The sequence below is a fragment of the Chiloscyllium plagiosum genome, chromosome 5 (assembly GCF_004010195.1).
Source record: "Chiloscyllium plagiosum isolate BGI_BamShark_2017 chromosome 5, ASM401019v2, whole genome shotgun sequence".
Taxonomy (NCBI): domain Eukaryota; kingdom Metazoa; phylum Chordata; class Chondrichthyes; order Orectolobiformes; family Hemiscylliidae; genus Chiloscyllium; species Chiloscyllium plagiosum.
In genome coordinates this window covers 103,875,689-103,884,058 of record NC_057714.1, presented here as the reverse complement: position 1 = coordinate 103,884,058, position 8,370 = coordinate 103,875,689, and positions in this window count along the sequence as shown.

The window sequence follows — 8,370 nt, the reverse complement described above, 5'->3', positions numbered from 1 at the left end:
AACACCTTGCAGACGACAGACGTGAGACTGACTGGTGTGTAATTGCTGGGGATTTCCCTATTTCCTTTCTTGAAGAGAGGAATTACATTTGCCTCTCTCCTGTCCTCAGATACGACTCCAACGGAGAGCGAGGATGCATAAATCTTCGTAAGTGGCGAAGCAATTGCATTTCTCGTTTCCCAAAGCAGCCGAGGACAAATCTGGTCCGGGCCTGGCAACTTGACAATCTTAATGTTTGACAAAATTTTCAGCACATCAGCTTCCTCTATCTCTATCCATTCCAGCATGCACACCTGCTCTTCAAAGGTTTCATTCACTACATAACAGAAACTGATTTGGGAGCAGGAGCGTGGTCAAAAGGTTTGATACTAACTGTCTGTGAGAAATGGGAGTACCAGATGATGTCAAGAATCTTCTGTTACTCGAAAGTTACCCAAAATCACGTACAACCCCAAAAGTATATCGGGAATCAGTGTAAATGTTAGCACAGAGCTCTGTCCCTAGAATACAAGCACGAATGAGTGCAAAAAGTTCCACTTGCTGAGTTGGAAAAGGGCTATCAAAGGCAGCAGACTCCAGGATAGAGCCATCGTCATCAACTAAAGTGTAGCCTGAAAGATGAGTTACTGTATGGTCAATAAAGGAACTTTCATCAGTGAACATATTGATATCAGGATTGGAGATTGTCATGTCAGAGAGATCTGGACAAACTTGGACGTCCTCATTAATGAGGAGATAACAAAAGACCAATCAAATGTAATAAGATGACATGATTTATAGCAGGTTAAATCCAATGATATTTCCTGAGAAACAGATTGTCTGACATGCAAAATGATCCCATGCTTGCTAGTTCAATGTTAATTTGAATACCAAATCACTGTCTTATGATCCATATTATGAAAACACCATTGTTTTTTCTTATCTATAAATACAGCCAACTTAGGAAAGTATCAGTTCAAGTTCACAGTGTCAAAGAAAAATCTAAAGCCATTTTGTTAGGATTTTAAATTGAAAAGCCATTTTGTGGTTAATAAAAATCTACATATACTTGTTGCTTCTGACAAGAGCCTACATTCAAATTTTAGATCATTACATCTCCGGCAGTTGAATACTTCAGATATTTGCTATTGATGCCTTGTTTATGAGCTTTCCTTGACACTCCCCCGGTTCTTTTCGTTGATGAGTTTTGGAAAGTAGAATGTATACAAATGCAAGTTACGGTAACTGTCTTGGATAATGTTATACTCTTGCGCAGATGTCAGAAAGGCACTATACCTTTAAGAATGCTAGATATCATCATGACATGTGACATACTTACATAAAACATCTTACTCTGCATTATGAGTTAGTTGGACAACCAAACAAAAATATATATAGAGTCATAGGGTCATAGAGATGTACAGCATGGAAACAGACTCTTCTGTCCAACTCGTCCATGCTGACCAGATATCGCAACCTAATCGAGTCCTATTTGCCGGCATTTGGCCCATATCCCCTATAAACCCTTCCTATTCATATACCAATCCAGGTGCCTTTTCAATGTTGTAACTGTACCAGCCCCCACCACTTCCTCTGTCAGCTCATTCCATATACGCATCACCCTCTGCGTGAAAAAGTTGTCCCTTAAGCCTCTTTTAAATTTTTCCCCTCTCACCTTAAACCTTTGCCCTCTAGTTCTGGACTCCTGCACCCCAGGGAAAAGACTTTGTTTATTTATCCTATCCATACCCTTCATGATTTTATAAACCTCTATAAGGTTACCCCTCAGCCTCTGACATTCCAGGGAAAACAGCCCCAGCCCACTCAGCCACTCCCTATAGCTCAAATCCTCCAACCCTGGCAACATCCTTGTAAATCTTTTCTGAACCCTTTCAAGTTACACAACATCCTTCTGAAAGGAAGGAGACTCGAATTACATGCAATATTCCAAAAGTGGCCTAACCAACATCCTGTACAGCCGCAACATGACCTCCCAACCACTATACTCAAAGCTCTGACCAATAAAGGAATGCATACCAAATGCTTTCTTCACTATCTTATCTAACTGTGATTCTACTTTCAAGGAACCATGAACCTGTACTCCAAGGTCAGCAACACTCCTCAGGACCTTACCATTAAGTGTATAAATCCTGCTCTGATTTGCTTTTCCAAAATGCAGCACCTCGCAGTTACCTAAATTAAACGCCATCTGCCATTCCTCAGCCCATTGGCCCATCTGATCAAGATCCTGTTATAATCTGAGGTAACCTTCTTTGCTGTCCACTACACTTTCAATTTTGGTGTCATTAGCAAACTTACTAACAAATCTCCTATGTGCACATCCAAATCATTTATATAAATAATGAAAAGTAGTGTGGCCGAGCACCGATCCTTGTGGCACTCCACTGGTCAGAGGCCTCCAGTCTTAAAAGCAACCCTCCACCATCACCTTCTACCTTTGAGCCTCTGCATACTATGTAATAGCAATACAAGTAAGGACAGAGCATAGACAATGTGATTTTATATGAATGGGCACATTCAGTTGTTAACAAACTTCAGCAATGAAACTCAAATTGCTGTGGTTTGTGTTATATGGGTTAACATTTAAGAAAATCGCATTACATCAGGCTCTGAGTTCAAATCATTTCAGTTTGTGTTTATAAAAAGCCTGTTTTTAAAGTTCAATTCACATCTCCACTCGACAGATAAAACAATCATTTTTTAGCATTAAACATGTCTTCAAGATAGTTCGAAGAGAAGCTTTCAAGGTTTTGCTAAGATTGTGCACCTTAATGCTCTAAGTCATTAAGACCAAATCCCCGTCCTACTGCGTCACACTTTCTTATTATAACCAGAATTGTCATAGCCTCTGCCATGAAACAGACTTAATGGAGTGTCATTCCAATTTCAGTGAAATCATTTTGCTTTCCAATTATTGTCCTCCCTGGTAAACTTAGAAAGGGGTAGCTGTAAATTAAACCTAAGAGAGGACTTGGGTAACACTAAGTGGGCTTGTCATGGATAATATTGGATGTGATAAGACCATAGAATAAGCCACAGAATCACCTCCCCCTCACCATAGAAATCAAATTCTAGCCTGTAGATTAATGGTTTCTGTCATGGGTTCAGCGCGGCTGAGTCTGACTCAATTATAGAGAAATTGCGTGATGAATTTTTTTTTCAGATTGGACTTCTGTAGATATTATGAATGATATTGCAGCAGAAGTTTTCTGAAGAAAATGCCATTGATCCAGCGAAGGTAGAGAATTAATTTCTGCAGTTCCATCAACCCTTAGATGCCACATATTGTAAAGAGGCTAATCTTCGAACTATTTGTGACAGAGAATGAAGCGGGTTGGGACATTTAAAAATATTAAGGGTGTCAAATAATTGTAGGTTGTTTATATAGCAGATTACACATTTAAACTGGATTTGTCTCATGCAATTTTCACCTCGAACATTTGCCATTATCCCCATCGACCGTGCAGTTCAGAATGTAGCCATTTATAATTCTAATATTTAAAACTTCTACGGCTCACTGCAGTATGGAAATACCTAAATCTTGTGGTAGTCTTCTGTTCCTAAAGCAGAGGTAGCCCGTTTCCTCCCTGCTGGGACATTCATTAACTTTTCTTGATGAGGAAAGATGCTGCTATGTTAATCTCAACTCCCTCCACAGATTCCCAGTTCTCCCCTTTAACGCTTCTGACCACATTCAGAACCTGAACACCTAGATTTCCTGTTTGCATGAAGCCCATTTGGACCAGGCAAAATCACTAGCATGTCAAACTAGCATCGGGGCCCACCATTGTTGTTCCAGCAGCAGGAAGTGCAGGACCATTGAGCAGGAGGCTGTCAGGAAGGTTAACAAAAAATTTTAAAACTCACCTCTAAAGTCAGGGCCCGCCATTTAACAGGAGCAGGGGCAGAGGTGAATATATCTGGGCAGGGGCTGAATCCAAGACACTACACGTTTAATGTCTCCCACCCACACTCATCCTCTAACCAAAAAAAAGGACTCTGTGGTGGGTTGATAAGGTAAGTTGATTGTTCAAAAATTAAATTTTTAATAATCTCTGGATTATTGCCAGAGTCACATGCAAATTGGCATAGGGACAAGAATATTAGGGAAGTAAACATGTGGCTAAGGGAATGGTGTGGGAAAGAGGGGTTCCATTTCATGGGGCATTGGCATCAGTTTTGAACCTGGTGTGTGGGCATCTGTACCAATGGGATGGTCTCCACCTGAACCAATCTGGAACCAGTGTTTTAGTGAAAAGGATAAATAGGGTGGTCACTAGGGCTTTAAACTAGTGAGTCGGGAGGAAGGGAAAGGGAAAGCAACAGGAAGTATAGTGATAAATGAAAAGGAAAGTAGCAGGTTAACATGTGTGCAGGAGGGTTTAAATTCAAGGCAGACTATGAAAGAAGCAAAAATGAAGGATAACTCAGGAGATATTAGAGATGTTGTGAATCATGATGATAAGAAAGCCAGCATGAAGGCACTTTACCTGAATGCTCGTAGCATTTGTAACAAGGTTGATGCGTTGACGGCACACACAAACACGATTTGATAGCCATCACAGTGACATGGTTACAGGATGGTCACAACTGAGAATTAAATATCCAGGGGTACCAGACTATTCACAAGGACAGACAAGAATGCAAGGGAGGTGGTGTAGCTCTGATATTCAAGGACGACATCTGGGTGGTATCGAGAGATGCTACAGGTTTTATGGAGCATGAGGTCAAATCCATTTGAGTGGAAATTAGGAATTCCAAGAAGAAAAAGTCACTGATAGGTGTTGTCTCTAGGCCACCAAATGATAACATCAAGTTAGGATGGACATGAAACAAGGAAATAACTAAAGCCTGCAAAAATGGTATGGCTATTATCATGGGGCATTTTAATCTGCATGTAGATTGGTCGAATCAGCTAGGTCAGGGTAGCCTTGAGGATGAGTTTGTTAAGTGTATCTGTGATAGTTTTCTTGAACAGCATGTAATGGAACCAAAGAAGAAGCAAGCCATCTTAGATCTGGTCCTATTTAATGGGACAGGATTAATTAATGTTCACATAGTCAGAGATCCTCTTGGAAGGAGTGATCACAGTATGGTTGAATTTAAAATACAGCTGGATAGTGGAAGATAAAATCCAATATCAGGGCCATGTGCTTAAATAAGGGTCTCTATGATAGAATGAGGGAGGACCTGGCTAAAGTAGACTGGAAACGGAGACTTTATGGTGCAACAGTTGACAAACAGTGGAGAACCTTCAAAGAAATCTTTCGAAGTGCTCAGCAGAAGTATATTCCGGTGAGAAGGAAGGAATGTAAGAGAGGGGTAATCTGCCATGGAAATAAGGCAGGCTAATCAAAGTGAAAGAGAAGGCATACAAAGTGGCCAAAAACAGCAGGTATCTAGAAGTTTGGGAAAACTTTAAAGGTCAACAGAAAGCCACAAAGAGAGATATAAAGAAAAGTAAAATAGAGTATGAGAAAAAAACTAACACAGAATATAAAGACAGATAGCAACAGTTTCTATGAACACAGAAAACGAAGAGTGGCTAAAGTAAATTTTGGTCCTTTAGAGGATGAGAAAGGATAGTTAGTTATGGGATATGGGGAAATGGCTGAGGCATTGAACAGGTACTTTGCAGTGGTCTTCACAATGGAGGATACTAATAACAGGCCAGTAAGTGACAAAGAGACAAAGATAGTTGAGGACCTGGAAACAATTATTATTAGGAAAGAGCTAGTATTGGTAAGTTAATGGAGCTAAGGATAGATAAGTCTCCTGACCTTGATGGAATGCATCCCCAGATACTAAAAGAGATGGTGCAAGAAATAGCAGGCTGATGGTAATTTTCCAAAATTCGCTGGACTCTGGGGCAGTCCCAGCAGATTGGAAAATAGCAAATGTGATGCCATTTGTTTAAAAAGGGAAATAGACAAAATATGGGGAATTATAGACCAGTGATCTTAAACTCTGTAGTAGGAAAGATGCTTGAGTCTATTGTCAAGAAAGAAATAACGCATCTCGAAAGAAATTGTCCCATTGCACAGATGCAACATGGGTTCATGAAGGGCAGGTCATGCTTCACAAATCCTTTGGAATTCTCTGAAGACATTTCAAGCAAGGTGGACAACAAGGACCCAGTGGATGTGGTGTACCTAGATTTCCAAAAGACCTTTGACAAGGTGCTGCACATGAGGCTGCTACATAAGAGAAGGATGCATGGTTTTAGGGGTAGAGTACTAGCATGGAGGATTGGTTGACTGACCGGAATCAAAGAGTGGAGATAAATGAGTGCTATTCTGGCTGGCAATCATTGACCAGTGGTGTGCCTCAGGGATCGTTGTTGGGATCACAATTATTTACAATTTATATAGATGATTTGGAGTTGGGGATCATGTGTAGTGTATTGAAGTTTGCAGAGGACACTAAGATGAGTGGCATGGCAAAGTGTGCAGAGGACTGTGAAACATTGCTGAAGAACATAGATACAATGAGTAAGTGGGCAAAGGTCTGTCAGATAGAATACAATGCTAGTAAATATGAAGTCATACATTTTGGTAGGAGTAACCACAAATAGATTATTATTTGAGTGGTAAAAAATTGCAGCATGCTGATTTGCAGAGGGAGCTGGGTGTACTTGTACATGGATCACAGAAGGTTGGTCTGCAGATGCAACAAGTAATTAGGAAGGCAAATGGAATTTTGTCCTTCATCGCTAAAGGGGTTGATTTTAAAACAACAGAGAAGTTATGCTGTAGCTGTATAGGGTGCTGGTGAGGCCGCACCTGGAGTACTGTGTACAGGTTTTGTCTCCTTACTTGAGAAAGGATGTACTGCAAGGGTGTGCAGAGGAGGTTCACTAGGTTGATTCCGGAGTTGAGAGGGTTGGCTTATGAGGAGAGTCTGAGTAGATTGGGATTACATCCATTAGAATGTAGAAGAATGAGGGGGGATCTTTTGGAAACATATAAAATTATGAAGGGAATTGTTAAAATAGAAATAGATAGGATGTTTCCAATGGTAGGTGAGATTAGTACAAGAGGGCATGGCCTCAAGATTGGAGGAAGCAGGTTTAGAACTGAACTGAGAAGGATATTCTTCACCCAGAGAGTTGTTAATCTATGGAATTCCTTGCCCAGGAAAGTAGTTGACACTACTTTAGTAATTGCTTTTAAATCTAAGGCAGATATTTTCTGGAAAAATAAAGGAATTGAGGGATGTGGTGAAAACGTGGGTAAGCGGAGCTGAGTCCACAAAAAGATCGGCCATGATCTTATAGAATGGTGGAGCAGGCTCGAAGGGCCGAATGGCCTACTCCTGCTCCTAGTTCTTATGTTCCATGTTATAAGTCAAAGTTAAAAGTTAAATGAATGAGAAAACATTCTTGTGGATCTGAAGTTATTCGTAGACTGGACCAGGAAAGGATGGGAAATTTCCTTCTTTAAAGGAGAAAAATGGGTGCAAACAGGACTTTGAATTTCCCATGGCCAGACATTTTAATATAACGTCCTGTCATGTGCCCATGTGTCTGTCCTCAGCATGCTGCTGTGTTCCAGGGAATCACAGCGCAATTGGAGCAACAACATCTCATCTTCAGACAAGGCACCTTAAAACTATCTGGACTTAATATTTAAATTGTGAACATTTCTTGCCTTTCTTTCAGCTTGTTATCATGTCCTCTTCTCCACCCCCCCCCCCCCCAAAATCTTATTTACTGTTCTTTCCAGTCTGGGCAGGAGACACACCATTGTTACGCCACTCTCACATTCTGATCATTTAATCTGAACTATGAACATCTTGACTCCCCCCAGCACCCTACCACACTACCCTGTGTGTCCTCTCCACTCCACCTTAACTCGGGCATAAATGCTGTCCCCTCCACACTTCAGCTCTGGTGAAAAGTCATCTAGACTCGAAACATTAGCTTGTTCTCTGTCCATGAATGTGGTCTGATCCACTGTGATCTCCAGCATTTGCTGTTTTCAGAAAAACAGTCAATGATAGTTTCATGGTCTAAATTAGAGTGGTGCTGGAAAAGCACAGCAGGTCAGGCAGCATCCAAGGAGCAGGAAAATCAATGTTTCAGGCAAAAGCCCTTCATCAGGAATGAAGGCAGGGCGACTCCGGGATGGAGAGATAAATGGGAGGGGGTTGGGGTGGGGAGAAGGTAGCAAAGAGTACAAAAGGTGGATGGAGTGGAGATGAAGGTGATAGGTCAGAGAGGAGGGTGGAGCGGGTACGTGGGAAGGAAGATTGGCAGGCAGGACAGGTCATAAAGACGGTGCTGACCTGGAAGGTTGGAATTGGGGTAAGGTAGGGGGAGGGGAAATGAGGAAACTGGTGAAGTCCACATTGATGCCCTGGGGTTGAAGT